General features: G+C 41.2%; 1 long non-coding RNA gene across 1 annotated transcript in view; it reads left to right on the top strand.

Annotated features, from left to right (window-relative positions):
* The window catches only part of LOC310672292, a 47788-nt gene extending 31862 nt beyond the window's left edge, over positions 1 to 15926 (top strand). The window contains exons 2-3 of the long non-coding RNA XR_014508497.1: positions 8331 to 8472; positions 15796 to 15926. This is a non-coding gene — a long non-coding RNA (uncharacterized lncRNA). The remainder of the gene's footprint in view (positions 1 to 8330; positions 8473 to 15795) is intronic.
* Positions 15927 to 18241: the final 2315 nt, after the last annotated feature.

The following is an 18241-nucleotide window of genomic DNA, read 5'->3' as shown; positions in this document are numbered from 1 at the left end:
TGTAAGCTTTATTTATTGTTTTGTCTTCTGCTTCCTATACAGAAAAAATATATATTTAAGCTAAATGACTAGTTATTTTGGATTAATGTCCCAGATATGTCCAGTTCAAAGCCATATATCCCATTAACTGGGTTGTCAGGTCACAGCATGCAGAATCAAGACTCTGGACCTCAGTTTATAAAGCTAGAAGTGAGCACTGGGTCTGCCCCAACTACTCTTGAGCACCAGCTTTGGAAATATGATCCTAGTATCTTTAATCCACAGTTCCTTGTTACATCCCAAATTGGAAACTGTGATTTAATGTGGACTTACTAACCAGGAACTTAAACAACAGAGCAGCGCTACATTCACTTGGAACACTGGTTTGTGGGCAAGACTTCAGATGTCAAGCATGGTGAAAGGGGCTGTGTGGCTGTGCATTTTGTCTAGCCCCCAAAGCTGCATGACTCCTGCCTCAGCTGACATTGGGCATTACATCTTTATTGTGGAGACTACTGTTATGGAGAGGGGGTCCCAATGCTATTTAGAATTCTGGACAATTCCAATATTATGTAGGAAGACTCAGGGCCGGTCCACCCATGGGGCAAGTTGAGGCAACTGCCTCAGGTGGCAGGATTCACCGGGGCAGCAGGCCCTGGTGACAATATTTCTTCCTCTGTTTGTTCCTAATGTAGATCATGCCACACCTTATCTTCCCTCGTGTGGGGGGGGGATCATTTTGGGATCCACCTCAGCAGCCAAAATGTTTTGAGCCAGCCACACACCCACCAGTTGTTATCCACAAGACAGCAACAGCTATGGAAGGGAGTAGATGTGCATCTTTGGGGCAGGGTTAAACACATAGATTCACCATAATTGCCTCCTCATGCAAGTAATTACCTGTGAGTCTTGCCCACCTACCAGTGTTCCAAGCAAATGCTGATGCATTATTGTTCTGAGGGTATTGCTGTTCTGTCAGGCTAATGAAATCTTAAAGCTGCAACAAGGCTGTTATATATTTTAAAATGTTTTTTTTAAAAAAAAACCTCATCTACCTTATATGAAAAAGGTAATATCAATTCTGAAAAGGCTTAACATTTTTCCAGCTCCTAAGGGTTGCTAAGTATCCTACCACTTCTTTTGTGGGGGACAAATGGTTCTGTAAAAGTCAAGAGGAAGGCTATTCAGCCCAGCTCAATCACATTCACCAGCAAAGCTATGGGATGTGTTCTGTGGCAATTATTCTGACCTGAAACACAGAACATTGCCTGTGTGCTTTTCCTTGTATATTCACAAGTAAAAGGAGGGACTTCATTTCTTAAAATGAAATCTGGATAGTCAAAATGGACCCTTTTGAACATCATGACCCAAGAGCATTGTGGGACGAGTGGGGATACCTGCCACCTGAACCTGGAGGTTTTCTGTTAGGTCAAATAATGTTGTATAAATGTATAGAAAATTACTACATTTCACACACACTTTTGTAGGTAAGTACTTTGAGATGAGCTGTTTTTTTTTTTATCATCAACACCACCATCAGAACTGTCATTTACTTTGATGCAAAAATTCAGTGAGGGCCATTTTAATACACACATTACTTTCCTCAAAACAAACATGAAAAATCTGAGCAAGAGATTATGTTTGAATAAACATTGCTCCTCAAGAATAGCCAGCTGTTGAAGGGATTTTTTTTTTGTTCTTGGCTCAATGGTAATTTGGTGAAATTAAGGTAAACGAATTCATTTTGAGTAAAAACGGATGGATTCAGCGTTTCTATTGGCTGAGCTGTTGCTATAGTAACAAATTCTTAGCAGCTGAAATCTATTAGTACTGGTCTTTTTCTCTCAATCTCAGGTTAAGTAGAGAATTTGTTGACATGAAATAACTTCCAAACACTTTGCTACTAATGGGAACTATTTATCTGCCCTCTACTAATTAGCTGTTGACTGTGGCTGAAATATATTAAATAACTGGGGGAGAAAGAAAGCTCATTTTCTCTCATGAAGAGACAGAGTGCCAGCAGAATTGTGTAGTTAATAGATATTCTGAAACTGTAATCCCAAACACACATACTATGAAGTAAGCTTTATCCAGCAAAGTGGGACTTTCTTCTGAGTAACTATGCACAGGATTGTGCTGAATCCTGGGTTTTGAAAACGTGAGATGGAAGTCAAGATGGACCCCCAGGGATCTGTTGCCTTGTTGTTTATACAACATCATGCAGCTGAGGATCAGGTCATATCTTGCTTTGTATCACTGCAGGTACTGCTTGAACATGTGCAACTGCTGGCATAGACCTTTCTGTTTTTTAACGGGAAGCAGCTAACCTGGGACAGATCAGCTGTCAGCACTGTATGATTAACAAGCAACACTTTTACTAAATATCAGCTGCTGTTTATGATGTATGTTAAATAACTGGATGGGCGGCATGCCAAACCCACAAGGAGACACGACAGATTGTCCATGAAGCATGATACTGTCATGTCTGATAGGTATATACCCCAGCACTGGATGCACAGTGGAGCAGCTGAAGGGACTCAATGCAGTTGCAAGCAGACTTTTTCAGATGTCAGCTCTCCATATGTTGTTGGTTTTCAAGTTATCATTCCTGGCCATTGGCCCTGCTGGCTGGGACTGTTGGAGTTGGAGTCCAATAGCATCTGGAATGCCACAGGTTTCTCACCCCTTGGTATTCAGTTCAATAAATATTATCATTTATAGTAGATGTGCATGCATGGGACTCTATGCATTTCATTTCACTTTATCGAGAAAGTATCAACTTTCTCCCTGACTGCCTAATGTCCTCCAGATGTTGTTCACTCCAACTCCCATCATCCCTGACCACTGGCAGGCTGACTGAGGTTGAAGTCCAAAGACATCTGGAAGGTGCTATATTGGCTATGTCGACTCTAAATAGCCTGATGTTCCTCCTTGTTCCTCCTTGGGGAGCCAAACTGTCTTCCTACCCTACACCATCTCATAACGACGTGACAGTGGATAGCCATAGAGAACTGTGGCTTCCCAGCATGTACTGAGTTTACACCCTTCTATCACCCCAGCTTGTTTTCTTCTGCCCAGAAATAATCTGGATATTGCTAATCTTATACACACACTAAGTTCCGTTGAACTTAGTTGGCTTTGCTTTCAAATTGCACTATCTTCACTAAAACGGCCTTCTAATTAAGCCAACACTATCAGAACGTTACGTCTCATATTGCTAGAGACACAGGAAGAGTGTGGAATAAGAACACTCAAGATAAATTTGTAATTCAAGGTTAGCTTTAGAGAGAGTAATTGGATGCAGAAAAGACAGTAAGAGCTGTTCAACAGTGGAACGGACTGTCCCAGAAGGTGGTGGACTCTCCTTCTTTGGAGGTTTTTAAACAGAGGTTGGATGGCTATCTATCAGGAACACTTCAGCTGTGATTCCTGTGTTGCAAGGGATTGGAATGGATGATCTTTGGGATCCCTTCCAACTCTATGATTCTATATAAAACCCACAAATCAACCATGTGAGACAATTGTACACATGTGCCTTTCATTACGTGTGAGCCCACAGGGGAAAACCCTTGCAACTGCACACTGTGCATGAACTGGGCATACATGCAGAGAAACACGTGTCCTTCCAGTTGCCATACATGTTATAGTGTTCCTGTGAGTTGTAACATGCAAAGCATTCCATGGCAACAGCCTTTGTGACGAACTTCTTCCAAGCCTACTGCTTGCCATTCTAGGATCACGTAACATGACTTAATGGGGAGGATGGCTCATAATAGGAGCCATTCTTATCATGTGGAAAGCAAGATGTGACCTCATTCTCCAGTGAATACTATTGGATTCAGTCAAGAACTGGAGTGTTCCATGGTTTCCTTAAGCAGACACAATAACTGTGACCCTGCCAACCACAAAAAGAAAAGAAGTGGTGCCTTGTCACCATAATTCCCCCCAGAACAGTTCTGCTGATAGTGCATACAAATAAGGCAGGGGCTTTCTGTCTCTTTTGACCAACTGGCTAATGCTCTAAACAGTTCAGTGTTCCTTGAAATTCAAGACGTGAGTCTTCCCACCCCATAGCATCACACAACGCTTCTAGTATGATAGGAAATGTGCTCTGCTTTCACAAGCTAGTTAGCGTTGCAGGACACAATATGGCACTGAAAAGCTGTTTATTTGGTCAGCTTCCAAGCCACGGCAGCTGCAGCTGGCGATTAGCTTTGTGTGGTGTCAGTTGCATTTTTATCCAGTGTGACTGCGCACTGTTTGTTTTCTTTTGAAGACATTTGTCCTTGTTGCTAGCACAGCTGCAGATGGGGGCTCTTTGGATTAGCATTCGCAGAATGCTTTCTGTGGAAGGTGGGGGAAGGGGGACATGACTGACCCACAGAAATAGACCATCTCCATGCTTTTTACTTGGAAAAAAAAATCGTAATAAGCTCCCTACCACCACAATTTTAAGCAGTGTGTGTGTGTGTGTGTGTGTGTGTGTGTGTGTCTATAGGGAACCACGTGGCTGCCAATTTGCACTCATGTTTCTGGAAACATGGTTGGATGACAGGAACATATTATTTGGCAACAGGCTCTGGTCAAACTGATTATCCAGGTTTACTCACAGATGCATTCATGGAATGCACAAGAATGCAATTTGTGCTTAAGTATCACAGCCAGTACAAGAAGGCAAAGGCTTCTGCCTTTCCAGCTTGTTTCTGCAGCTACGCTGTTCATAGCAGCTTGCTGCACAGGTGTTAAACAGGTGATTCATGGCATGGAGATACATGTCATCACCTGGTAATTGCTGCTGTTCAATGCATGGTTACAGAGGCCTGTTGAAAAGTTGGCAGCTGTATCGGAGTAGGAAAGGAGGCAATAAAATGCTGTCTTCAATTACACATTGGCAAAGATTCTGCACTCAATGTAATGGATCGAGGAGTGCAATTTGGCCCAGCATCTGATATCAGTTTCCAGTTGGCTGAATCTAATGGCTCCAGGAAAGCCTCAGAGACAGTAACAGAATCAGAGCGTTCACTTTTACTACATGTACAGAGAATATAGGCATCCCAAGGATGACCACTTTCCGCAAGAGACCAAGCTTTTGCCCCTTTAGGAACTTCAAAGCAGGGCAACACTTAGTGGATGCAACTTTCCCCATTGTGGAAGAAGAAGAAGAGTTTGGATTTGATATCCCGCCTTTCACTCCCTTTAAGGAGTCTCAAAGCGGCTAACATTCTCCTTTCCCTTCCTCCCCCACAACAAACACTCTGTGAGGTGAGTGGGGCTGAGAGACTTCAAAGAAGTGTGACTGGCCCAAGGTCACCCAGCAGCTGCATGTGGAGGAGCGGGGAATCAAACCCAGTTCCCCAGATTACAAGACTACCGCTCTTAACCACTACACCACACTGGCTCTCATCACAGGGATTAAAGAAGCTGAGCCTTTACCCTGCCCGAAAGCTCTTATACATTAAAAGAAACCCTTGCTGCTTATAGAATGTGAACATCCTACTCTGGGCTTTCTCTTACTCCAACCTGAATGCCATGTTAGCTAGGGTGTTTTCATGGGTTTGTTGTCCATTGGAACAAAGCTAACAGCAGGCGTTCATAGCAGCAGCCCATATCTTCCTGTCTACAGCTCAAGGAAACTTTGTGCAAATTATTATACACCAGCCTTCCCCAACCTGGTGCCCTCCAGATGTTTTAGAACAGAACGCCTATCAGCTGCAGCAAGTATGGCCAATAGTCTGCGATAGTGGAAATTGTAGTCCAAAACATTTGGAAGACACCCTGTTGGGAAACACTGTTGTTGTTGTTGGCTTCCATCTGTCTTAAGAGACAATGGAGTGTGCCTTTGGGAGTGAAATCAAGCAGCTGGAGAATCGTAGCATCTGCTGTGGCTGCAGAGACCAGTAACTCAAAACTGTTGCCTCCTTCACTGTTTTTGCTGTTTTAGCAGCACCAAAGTGATCTCTCTGGGGCACAAGCCCGGGCAGTGCATATGGAGGTCCTGGGCTGCCTAGATGACATGACCCCTGCTCTTGGCCTTGCTGGTGTGGTTCAAAGGAAGGCAGAGAAGAACATCTGGCACCAGTTTGGCTGCAGGAGTTGCCAGAAGGAGGCATACAAGACACCATCCAACTGTCTTAGAGACTCCACTCCAGATTTGTGTGAGGTTTACTCCTTAGCCTTTTCTCCTCCTGAAGATGTCCCACAGGGTAGCTGGTACAGATTCCTCCTCAGGCTTTACTCCTGAAGGCTTTCTCACAAATGAGTATAGCTGCAAGGCAGCGGAGGTTTAGGACCAGATTTTTTCTTCCCCTGGATGGGTTACCTTTCCAGGTTGACAGGTCCCATCTGTTGTACACTAGCCATAATTAGTAATGGTAAATGAGCATATGAAAGTTGTGTAGGGCATTGAAGGGTCTGTATTGTGGAAAGCATGGAGTGGAATCCGGTTTGTGTCACTGAACTCATGGAAGGTCTTTTAATTCTGTTACCTCCACAAATGGAAGAGAAGTGGAGGCAATTTTTCCTAGTTTGCTCTTTCCTCTTCCCCTCCCCCTTTATACCGTGTGGCCTATGTGTCTGGATATTAGTTTGCCTCTGAAATCCATTTATTAGGAACCACAAGTGGGGCGAGTGCTGTTGCTTAGATCCTGCTTTCAGGCTTCCCAAAGGCATCTGGTTGGCCACTGTGAAACAGGATGTTGGACTAGATGGAGCACTGGCCTGATCCAGCAGAGATCTGCCTATGTTCTTACATTCTGTTTTGGCGGGTACTCCAATTCCTTGGAGCTGATTTTCTGGGGTGCCAGGGGCTTCAAGATGGAGAAGCTATCAGCAAATATTGCCTCTCCTCTTATTCTGATATTGGAGATATTCACTGGGTCAAGCTATGGGATTTATTCAGAAGGTGCATCTGACACCTTCATTATGTAGTTCTTGTGTATGATGAATACACACCTCTTTGCCCTGGCAATTGACACTGCAGACATACCGTTTTAAGACCCACCTAATAATAATAATAATAATAATAATAATAATGTTGAATATTGTCTATGACTTCTTCAAACCACCGTTGAGAAAGCTTTGCAGACAAGCCATGATTTCTTGCATTAAGAAAAATACAATTCTAACTCCTTAGTATCCAAACATAAAACACCCCACTTATTCTCCAAGCATAAAACATAGGTATGGAGAAGGGGGCAGTGGAATCATGCTGCTGGCTTTGCCCCGATACCCTACATGGCAGTGGCCATGCCCCCTTGAAGCCCATGCATTGGCACTAGCATCTGCAGAAAGCCTAGCACAAAAGAGGTATGGTTTTGTTTTGGTTTTGTCAAAATGAGCTTCAGGGAAGACAAATTGCCATTTGGGGTTGTTGAAGTGCTTAGCGGGGGCGTGGGAAGTCTTAGGAGAATAATGGTTTCAGGATATTAAAGCGGGGGGAGAGAGAGAGATGAGAATAGAAATTACAGTTGAGCATGCTGCTTATATACCACCAGCTTATAATTCTTCTGATATCAGCATCTGTCCAATTTAACAAGAGTTTTGCAAGGTCAGAATATAATCAAAGCTATTTAATGATAACTTCCTTAAAGGAAATTGTGATAATCTTTTTAATACTCATATCATAGTCTCTTCTGTCACCAGTATGTTGATAATCTCCCATGTGGAAAAGCCATTTAATAATTCTCTCTTTAAAAAAAAAAGTCAAAGAAAATTGGTGTAGGTGGCAGCAATCATAAATAAACACACTTACTAAAGAGTAAGCCACAGTGAGCACAGTAAGAAATCACTGCACATATGTCTCATATGATGGTCAATGAATCATGCTTAATTTTACAGATTAATTAAATACCAAGAACGACATAACTGAAAAAATGGGATCAAATAATTCATCAAAAAGGGTGTTACAGAGAGACAGACCCGAGTGGGGTTTCCACCCTAGATATGAAACAGACTGAAATTTGTGTGTGCTACTGACAGAATGTAATCTAAGATAAAGTTTAATTGGGCCATAAATCTCTTGCTGGAAGGAAAAGAATTTTGGGGCTGTGATAAGAACACTGAAGATTCTGGGAGTTGGAAAGGAGTATTAAATCTTCAGCACCTTCAAAAACTGCCCAGCTTTTCCTAGGCTGAGGGGGAAATTGGGAAGATCTGTGATGTCCACAGTAACTATGATATGCGTCATGATTGCCAGAGCCACATTCTCTAGAAATGAGTGCATCAGTCTAAGCTGGGCAAAAGAACTCCTGGTCACACCAGCTACCTGAGCATTCAAAAGTAAAGCTGGAGTACAACTATACTTACTGGCTAGGAGCACTTCTGACTCAAACCCCATCTTCGTTTGGCTCTAGGTGGGACCTCAGGCACTGAGTCAAAAACTTTTCTCCCTGGAATGCAGTGGACAAGAGAACTGGAACTTGGTGTTGTCTGAGCAGCAGTTTCATGTAGATGTTAAAGGAGCATGGGTAGCAGAGTCGATGTGGTACATCATAGGTAAATGGGCAAAGTGTAAAACTGGAATCCCTTAGCGTTATCTTCTGAAACCTTCCAGGAAGGACCTGAACCACCATAAAATGGCACCTCCCATACCAATCAGGCAGTCCATAAAAATGCTATGGACAATGGAATGCAAGACTAAGAGGGTTGGGACATGTAGAACCAAGACTGTCTCTGTTCCATAAAAACGGTTCAAAATGAGCCCAGAAACCTTATAAATCTGTCTCTGAGCTTCTTCCTTCTACTCAGCTTCAGAAATCAGCTCTTTTTGTTTGTTAATTTTCTAACCTGCACTAACCCATATACATCCTGTGTTGGGGGGAGAGGAGCAGAACAGAGTTATCTGCAACACAACTGGTCAGTTAGTTAAGTATTTATATTTATTTACTTGACTGGGGGAGGCAGCTATGCCCACGTTCTATGGCTGAACCTTTTACAGGAGGTTTCTGGAAATACTGCAAAATACTGATGGGAGATTAGAATAAAATTCATAAGGAACAGAAAGAAAGAAAAACAGTTAATGTATCTTAGCACACTTCCAGTAATATTTGTAGACTGGCTAACATCTATCATGTTCAGCAGTTCGCTGTTTACAGTCCATTTTGCTCATAAACTATATTAAGGAACACCTAGCTGTGGCTAATTTAGGGCTCAGTTTAGGTGCTTAGCGCAAGATATAAGCACATGCTTATCCAGGATTCAAGAAATAGCAGCTTAGGGAGATATTACTTTAGCTATGTGCAGTTGTTGCTCAGATCTGTTTGACAGTTCTCTCTATTTCACTACTCTAAGGACCTATTTGCAGTAAGAGACTGCAATCAAACCACTTACTTCAGAGCACTGCCATTAAGTCCCATGGGTCTCTTGTGATCTGAATGATACCTAGAGCATAAATATATTGTGTACATCTGCCCAACTATCCAATTTAAAGACACACAAGAATGGGTCTCTTTGAAAAAAAATCATTGTTTCCACTTCCTTTGTTTGTACATCACTCTGCGGAATGTTTGTGAAGCCCTTTGGGTTTTCACATCCCTGCCCAAAATAAAATGTCTTCTCATGTCTCTGCAGGTGCCTATTGACATGAATTGAACATGGTCTTAACTGTTTGTTTGCTGCACTCTAAATTAAGCTGAAGCATACCACCAAAATATTTTTCACTTCAGTATATTCCAAAAGCTCCGAGGAAAGATCAGTTACCAGTGAGGTTTCTTTCCCTGGGCATGAGGGGAGAATTTCAGCACAGTGTGTGTGAAATTAGAAAGGCGAGTCCTATTACTGTTAATGGAAAATTTACTCTGCAATGTTCTTTCATGGAAGGCTGCAATTTTGTTCTGTCCATTTGAATTTTCCTTTGCATAAATTCCTTGCTCTGGTGTTAAGCATTCCAAGTGCTTTGTTAACGCATCCTATGCTGGGCAACCAGAGTTGAATTGAATTTGCACTGACATATGTTAGCTATGTCACAGGGTTTTGTGTAGATTTTTTCCTGTCTTCCTATTACACGATGCCTTCCTTATATTTTCAGGGAATGAAGTGATGTTTATTCAAGCAATTATCGTCCTTTCTAAAATGGGAACCTCCTCAAATTTGCATTTTTTTAAATTCAAGTTTATGTTATTTCTCTGTCAGCAGATTGCCAATGCACACCTGTATCCTGTTATATACTCTTCCCATTTCCATCCTCTACTTTACAAGATAAATAGGTGCCTTAAAATGGAATCCAGTCCAAATCTGCTATCTTTCAGTTTTGACCCTGTCCATTCCTATTTATGCATCTTCTCGAAATTACCCTGCATTGCCTGTCCTGTATCCAAATTCCTAATATTAACCAGCAGTCTACTGTATATGGAGATTAACTAGCACATTTAGCCTAGTTTCCAGTCCATTTGGTTACCTTCTAACTAAATGTGATTGGTCAATGGATCAGCTAATTATTTCAGATTATGAATTTTAAGTAGAGATTTCCCATATAACGAAGTGACTGCAATTTCTGTAAGCATCCTTTGTGCATCTCTTGATTCTTGGAATGGGCTGAATGGGTTTTTTACCTATACACAATTAACCTATGCTAATTAGCAAAGATAAACATCCTCATTAAATATTCCCCCAAAATAATCTGCATTCAAATTTGCTAATTTGTAATTAGTTAATTGGTGAATCAGCTAAAAGCAGTTAAGAGCAAGGTGATTAGTTGCCTTAATAGCACAATGTTATGCATGTTTACTCAAAAGCAAGTCCCAGTGAATTCAATGGGACTTATTCCCAAGTAAATGTGCGTAAGTATTTTATGTATTTTGTTCATACTTTGGACATTGGTCGGAAAGAAGCAGCAGAAGACTATCCCTTACATTGCTGCTTTTGAAGCAATAACCTAGTATGGGGTCATTTATTTTCAATATATTTAGTTTTTCCTAGCATAAGAAAGAAACTGTAAAGTATTTTGACAGTGCTGGTCTTCACTTTAAATGGCTAAAAGTTTAAGATAATATCACATCACTGGTCCTATGATGTTTAGGCTTGTTAATGCTTCCATGTTATTTATGCAACATATGTTCTCTACATCTGTGTGTGTGTGTGTGTGTGTGTGTGTATTCCTGGAAACACTGAGATTGCTGGATGAAATAATGTTTTTAACCCTACCTGTTTTTAGACATTTTTAACTGTAATAGGGTGTTTTTTTCTCTATCTCTCTCCCTCTCTCTCTCTCTCTCTCACACACACACACACACAGAGAGAGAGAGAAATGTTGATGTGTTTTCTGCCCTGGGCTCCTTTGGAAGTAGGGCAGGATATAAACTCAATAAACACAATATATGCATCCCCAAGCCTCTGTGCTTTTATTTATCCTTACAGTCATCACACAAGGCAGAGAAGTCTCTGTTAGGAGCCGGATGTGAAAGGCTTGGATTGAATGGTTTTGTTTAAGGCTCAACAGGAGCGTGCAGCATTCTAAGGAACTTAGCAGTTGTATGGCCATGCACAAAGCTAGCATTTACTTCATTGTCACCACTCACAAGCACAGGAAGCGACTTTATACTCAGTCAGGCCATTGGTCCATCTAGCTCAGCTTGGTCTACACTGATTGTCAGTGGCAGGCCCATACAGAGGGAGGAGCAGCAGCTGGGTACACTTGCCCTGGAAGGGCAAAGCCGGTTAGGGATCCCTGCCAGGGACGTTGTGTTGTTTTTTTGTTTTTGTTTCTTTGAGTTTGTAACTTTATTCTAATAAAACTCCTGCCCCTGGCCTCAGACAAGCTCTGCATGGGCCTGGTCAGTGGTCCAGGTTTTCAGATGGGAGCCTTTCCCAATCCTTCCTGGAGATGTCAGGATTGGACCTTGATATTTTGAATGAGAAGCAGGTGCTCTGGCATCGAGCTATGAATCTATTCTTGTTCCAGCAAGTACTGCTCTCTAGCCCATTCCCACAAATCCAAAAAACAACTGTATATTTGGGCAATAGTTTATGTCCATTGATAACGTTCCTTAATCTTGGCGAATCAATCAGGCTGTGTAGTTAATTTGGGTCTGCATACCACCCTCTGCCTTTCTGAAAGAGCAACATGTTAGGCTGCTAACCTAAATATTAAGTAATGATTAGACGTGGGAAAGCCAGTCAGAAAGTTCGTCATACATCTCATAGGACACTTAAGGAAATCAAGTGCAGTGTAGCTTGTATATACTAAGGGGAAATAAGGCTGGTGGATGGAAGATCATCAAAAGACACTAAGCAAGATCAAGACTTTACTTAAATTTATTTCCCATGCATATTACAGGGACAAAATGCCAGCTGTCACAAAGGGATTCCCACTTGCTTTTTTTAGACAGGCTCAGCACATCTTTGCAGCCTCTAGTCACACAGGAAGCATGACAATTCTCTCCATTGGCACTTTAAAATGAAGACACTCAAAGTCTCAGAGCTGTGTTCCCCATGTTTTCCTGCTTTATATCTCATACCTAGTCCACCCATTTAGTCTGGACCAATATAGAAAACTGAAGCAGATTTCGTATCCTGCTAGGTTGCTAACCCAGTGGTTGCAGATAAGTCACACCATTACTCAAAGAATGGACTGAGGGAGCCAAACATGGCAGCAGGAAAATATAGAGCCAAGGCGGGGGGGGGGGGGGGGGCGTTACATACACAACTTAGAATTTTACTTTTCCTTCTTTTTCCTTCGTAAGAAGTCTGACTGCCTCTCCCCTCAGAGGACTCAGGATCAAATTGAATGTGGTATCATTGACTCAATTAGCAACTGTGTAATTGGCTTTTTAAAAGTAAATTATAGGTGCCAGGGCCCCAGCCTGGATCAGGCAGCTGGAATGGGAGGGGGTCTTAACTGTTCGCTGCTCCTGTGTTTCCAATCTGGATCCTATTTGCATGACAATGGGGGGTTCTATTTGCTGCAAAGGTTTTTTTGTTTGTTTGTTTGTTTGTTTGTTTTACAATGCAAGGTGGAGGGCAGTTCTGACAGCAGAGAGCAAACTTTCTTATTTTTAAAAATCCACTGTCTTACATTCACATAAACACCTGAGTCTCAGTCTGGATTGGTGGGTGGGGGCAGTGGTAGAGGTCTTCAGCTTCCTTTTTAAAAGCCATTCATGCAGTTGATAATTGTGTGAATGGCATAACATCTAGTTTGGCCTACAGATTCACAAAAGAATAGTGGAAGTATGCCACTGGGACATAGCTATAGCATAGGAAACTGTCCTAGATCTATCTCAACATTGTCTTACACTGGCAGGACTCCTGGAGGAGTCACTCTTTTGCAGCCCCACTTGAAGATGCTAGGGATTGGACCTGAGACCTTTTGCATGCAAGGAGGTGCTCTACCAAGCAAGCGACAGTCTTTCCCCAAATGGACAATGTTGCACTGATGAAGAGACTACAATACTAATGTACTTTTGGAAGGTTGTGGAATGACCTTCTGATTAGCTGTGTGACATATTGAATCAAAAGCTGGTGATCAGCTGCTTGGACTGGAGGAACAGGAGAAGAGGATGATACAGAACAAGAGCCAGAGAAGGAAATGCCATCAGACTGCATTCAGAAGCAAAATGCTAAGTCAGTGTTAGGGCTATTGAGCAGTGCTGAGAACAGATGCAAAATGCAATCATCTTCTCCTTGAAAACAACAGGGAATATGAATCCCAGTTCTGTGCAAAGAATGTGATAAGCCTTTGCCACATGATCGCCTTTTTCCTTTGGGAGGTAGCATATTTTATATAACTCCTACAATTTTTTTTACTTCTAATGCAAGTTGTTATTTACACAGGCTGATCCTGCGATTAGCATTTCATCTCTTCCCATGTTTACAAACATTTAGCATCCATACAGATAAAATACTAGGTTGTTGGTTTTTTAAAAAACCCACTCCTAACAAACCTGATTCTGACTTCATAACTGAAATACTTTGCATTTGCTTTTGTTTGAATGAGATTTTGCTTAGTGTGTCGATTATCAAGCCATTGTCAACTTTAATCCTCCATAGAATCCTCTGTACAATTGTCTCTGCTTTGTGCCATCTAAAAATCCTAGGAATATAAAATGAAGAAATGCGAGCAGCTGAAAAATGCTGGACCAATAGTGCTACAGAATGCTACTTGTTTCTAGGACACCATCACAAATTGCAAGTTGTACAATGTCCCCAAATTTCAGCCAGTTATCACTTCCCATTTTCCTCCTGGACATGAAAGGCCACCTGGAACAACAAACTATATTGGGGGGGGGGGGCAGGCGTAAATAGGTTGGCACAAACCATATGTTGCTTGGGGACCAAGATTTCTGAATTGGCCAAAATCACCCCCAGCATACACTGGAAATATCATTGGGGTACTACAGACATCCCAAAAACCATTAATGTAATTTTTAATATTGAGAATGGATTAGGATTAACCGGATTTACCCAATCAGACACCCTCCAGATGTTATTGGACTACAACTCCCATTAGCCCTAGCTAGCCCTAGCCCTGATGGTCAGGGATGATGGGAGTTGTAGTCAAAGAACATTTGGGAGAAACTAGGTTGAGCAAAGGTTAGCAAAAATTAGCTTTTTATAGGAAAGGAGTAATGAACAAGAGGGAATAAGAGGTTATACAATGATGCCAGGAGGGATGGAGGGAGGAAAGAAGGTGCTACCTTCTGCTTCATATTTTCCATTTATTGTTGTACCCATGAGAGCAGTTTGCATTATTACTGAATTTGCTAAAGCACTTTGTGACCTTTCAAGATGAAAGGTGTAATTTAACTGAAAGCGAAATTCTATTTATCAGTGCTTTGCTATTGTAATGAATGTATAGATTCGGGCTTTGTGCTTAAAAGGGGCTGTCTGCTAGACAAGCAACATTTCTGGAGAACAACACCTAGCATAATATAGATTGCTTTGGTGAGAGAATGGCTGTGGACTAGCATTGTTCAGTGGGGACTATAGTTGAGAATCACTAAAGTCTTTCTTCCAGCAAAGAGCTATTATTTGGGAATGTTTTTCACATTATGGCTATGACATAGCATAACAGGCATTTGAATGTGTTTGCTCCTTCAGAAGGATCATATCTGGGGTTCATGGCTCTGAATATCAGTATCAGGGAATCACAAGTGGGAAGAGTGCCACTTCATTCAGATACTATGGGTATCTGGTTGGCTACTGTGGGACCAGGATGCGGGACTGTGATGGCCCTTTGGCCTGATCCAGCAAGGCTCTTCCAATGTCCCTGTATAAGAATTTACAGCACCTTCCTTCCTTCCAATGCAGGGAGCATTTCCATTCCTGATTATATGGACTCACATGCATATTATATATTGTGCATATTGTTATATCCTGTATTTGCGTTTTCCAGATCCTGCTTTCAAATGAATGAAAAATTAACCAAGTTGACAAATATGATACAGGGATGAGTTGTGCATATTCTGTGATTCTGACAAAGAGTTCAAGGACCCCATATTTTTTCAAAACTCCACAATTTTCTAGTCCCGATTGTGGCAAAGATGACGTGGGTATCTTTCCACATGTGTAATACGTTACTTTAAAAGTTTGTGGAGGGCCTAAGACTTCCATTAATATTAGTGTGTAACAGCACCTAATAGCTCCTATAAAATAGTTGTAACTTGTCCCGGAGAAAGGCCGGTAAAATTTTTAACGATTAGAATAGTAATACATCAAATAGAATTTTGAAAACTATGCACAGTATTCCAAATATGCTCATCCCATAAGTTGTATTATGTTACGTATATAGTATATATTATATGTATTATGCATTATATTGGCAATTTTTATTTTTAGTCACTTTTCTAATTACTCCCAAAATTGAATCTACTTTATTCACAGCTGCTGCAGCATTTTCTGAGAGCTATCCAGTACAAGCACCAGACGTCTTTCCTGGATAGCCACTGCCTGTTCAGATGTTATAAGCATGTCTCTATTTATTGTCTTGTCTGCTCTCATTTTATTAATGTACAGTAGTGTATTCTTGCTGCCCACCACGAGATCAGTTTGATATAGAATGGGTTGTAAATATCGAAATAAAATAAGAAAAAAAGCAATCCGTACTTGTAAAGTTAGGTAATTGTCTCAATATAGCAAGAGAAGCATGATTCAGAATATGGACCAAAGACTACAACCTTCACTTTGTAGCATTCAAGTTCTGGACTCTTCAAACACCCTTTTATCTATGCAGTTGACAACATACACAGCTTCACAAATCAAAGATGTCACAGACGCTACAAGAAATATCATCCAAATCACTTTCAAATAAGCTTGTATCAAGCAGTCAGGATGTCAGTTTAGTATCTGACCTGGAAGATGACACCTTCAGGATCATGCAAGAATTAGTAAGATGCCTAGACGATTTCTGTATTACCTACAGAAAATAAGTGAACACTTCTTGGCAGGAGGGTTTTTTTGTTTTGTTTTTTAAATCTTTCTCAGGGATGTTTTGTTCCAAATGGAGCAAGGTTCACCACTCAAATTAAAATGTAGAATATAGGACAGAATGGTAATTTAGGGAAAGAAAAGAGCTAGAAAAAACAATGCAGGAGATAGCAGAGTCGAAATGTGGTTTCCATGACAACAAATCCACAAGAAGTCTTTATATTCATATTGTTTCTTATGATGGATGGGCCTGTTTGGGGCAGGCAGGGTGGGCTGGCAAATTAGGATTTATAATCTTATTAAAGAATTGTTCCTAGTTTGAAACACATCTCTAAAAAGTGTAAACCCACCAGGTGGCATGTAGGATATAAACGTAGCGTAAGGTGCATCAGTGTTTCACACTGAGCAAAGCACTAAGTGAATGGGACACTGGGATACATTTTGTGATGTGAAAATTGTTTTACCAACGCACCGTGTTCTCAATGATTCCTAAGCAGTAACTCCACTGTGAAAAATGTATACATGCTAAAATGTGAAACCAGCTTTGAACTGAATCATATTTCCTACTGAAAAGCACAAGCATTCTGCTCTAAAAATATACTATGTCAGGAAAACCAGCTGGACCTATTTGCTGCAATTTTCTGTGGCTTGTACATCAAGCTTGACCAAACCTATTGAGAATAAGAAACTTGAATACATATTGAGGACCTATTTTGTGTGCCTGAAAGCAGATATACCGGTGGCCGCTCTCCTTTGAGGGCCCAAGGACACTTATTTGGGGAGGCAGGGAGTGCCATGGGCACCACAGACACAATAGTTGCTGCAGGTTTTGCCTTACCACAACTGGCAACTTTGAGTGCTGCCTAACACAAAATGGTTATCATGGGGGAGAATTACAGCAACCAATGTATGGATAAATTTAAGATAAAATTGTTAGAAAGCAAACATTGTATTCTAAAAGCATTTGTTGTGATGTTTTTTTAAAAACAACATCTCATTAAAACTACAAGCTTTCTTCTTTTATAAGAAAGCTCAGAGTATGAGCCCCATGAGAGCTGTGGATCCTGTATCACCATCCCCTCTGCACTTCCACCCCACAGTGGCCGTGCCAGCAGTAGCATTTTATTTTGGAATTAGAATGGCAATAATAATAATAATAATAATAATAATTTATTATTTGTACTCCGCCCATCTGGCTGGGTTTCCCCAGCCACTCTGGGCAGCTTCCACAGAAACCAAAAATACATTAAAATATCACACATTAAAAACTTCCCTGAATAGGGCTGCCTTAAGATGTCTTCTGAATGTCAGGTAGTTATTTATCGCTTTGACATCTGATGGGAGGGCGTTCCACAGGGCGGGCGCCACTACCGAGAAGGCCCTCTACCTGGTTCCCTGTAGCTTTGCTTCTCGCAATGAGGGGACCGCCAGAAGGCCCTCGGCGCTACTGCTTCTCCCTCTCAATAAATTCAATTTTGCAGAGGAAATAGATGTAAGTAGCAAATTATGAACCTCCACTTTTAAATTGCTTTGTTTTCCACTGTGAAGGACAGGATATTTTAACTCACCTACTTAGTTTTCTTTCAGGGCATATGAAATGAAACATAAACAAGATAATATATAACGGGGTAAAAAGCAAAAGGCATTCCTTGCTTTGGTTTATCAGTAATTTCGGTTAGGAATAACGGAACTAAATCCTGAAATCCATAGGCATCAGTGTACATTTTTGTGCATCCAGCAACCCGTTTTTCTTTTTCTTTAAAAATAAAACCTTCCCAAATGTACATGTACAATAAATTGTTCAATTATATATAGAGATTCAGACAGTTGGATGGGTATCAGTATCTCCAGGTCTGACATGTGAGAAAGCAGGAATAGACACAGGAATGAAAGGATGGACTCC

The sequence above is a fragment of the Podarcis tiliguerta genome (assembly GCF_965153285.1).
Source record: "Podarcis tiliguerta genome assembly, chromosome: 2".
Classification (NCBI taxonomy): domain Eukaryota; kingdom Metazoa; phylum Chordata; class Lepidosauria; order Squamata; family Lacertidae; genus Podarcis; species Podarcis tiliguerta.
Note: the sequence above shows the minus strand (reverse complement) of the source record. Positions and strands in the feature narration are given on the sequence as shown.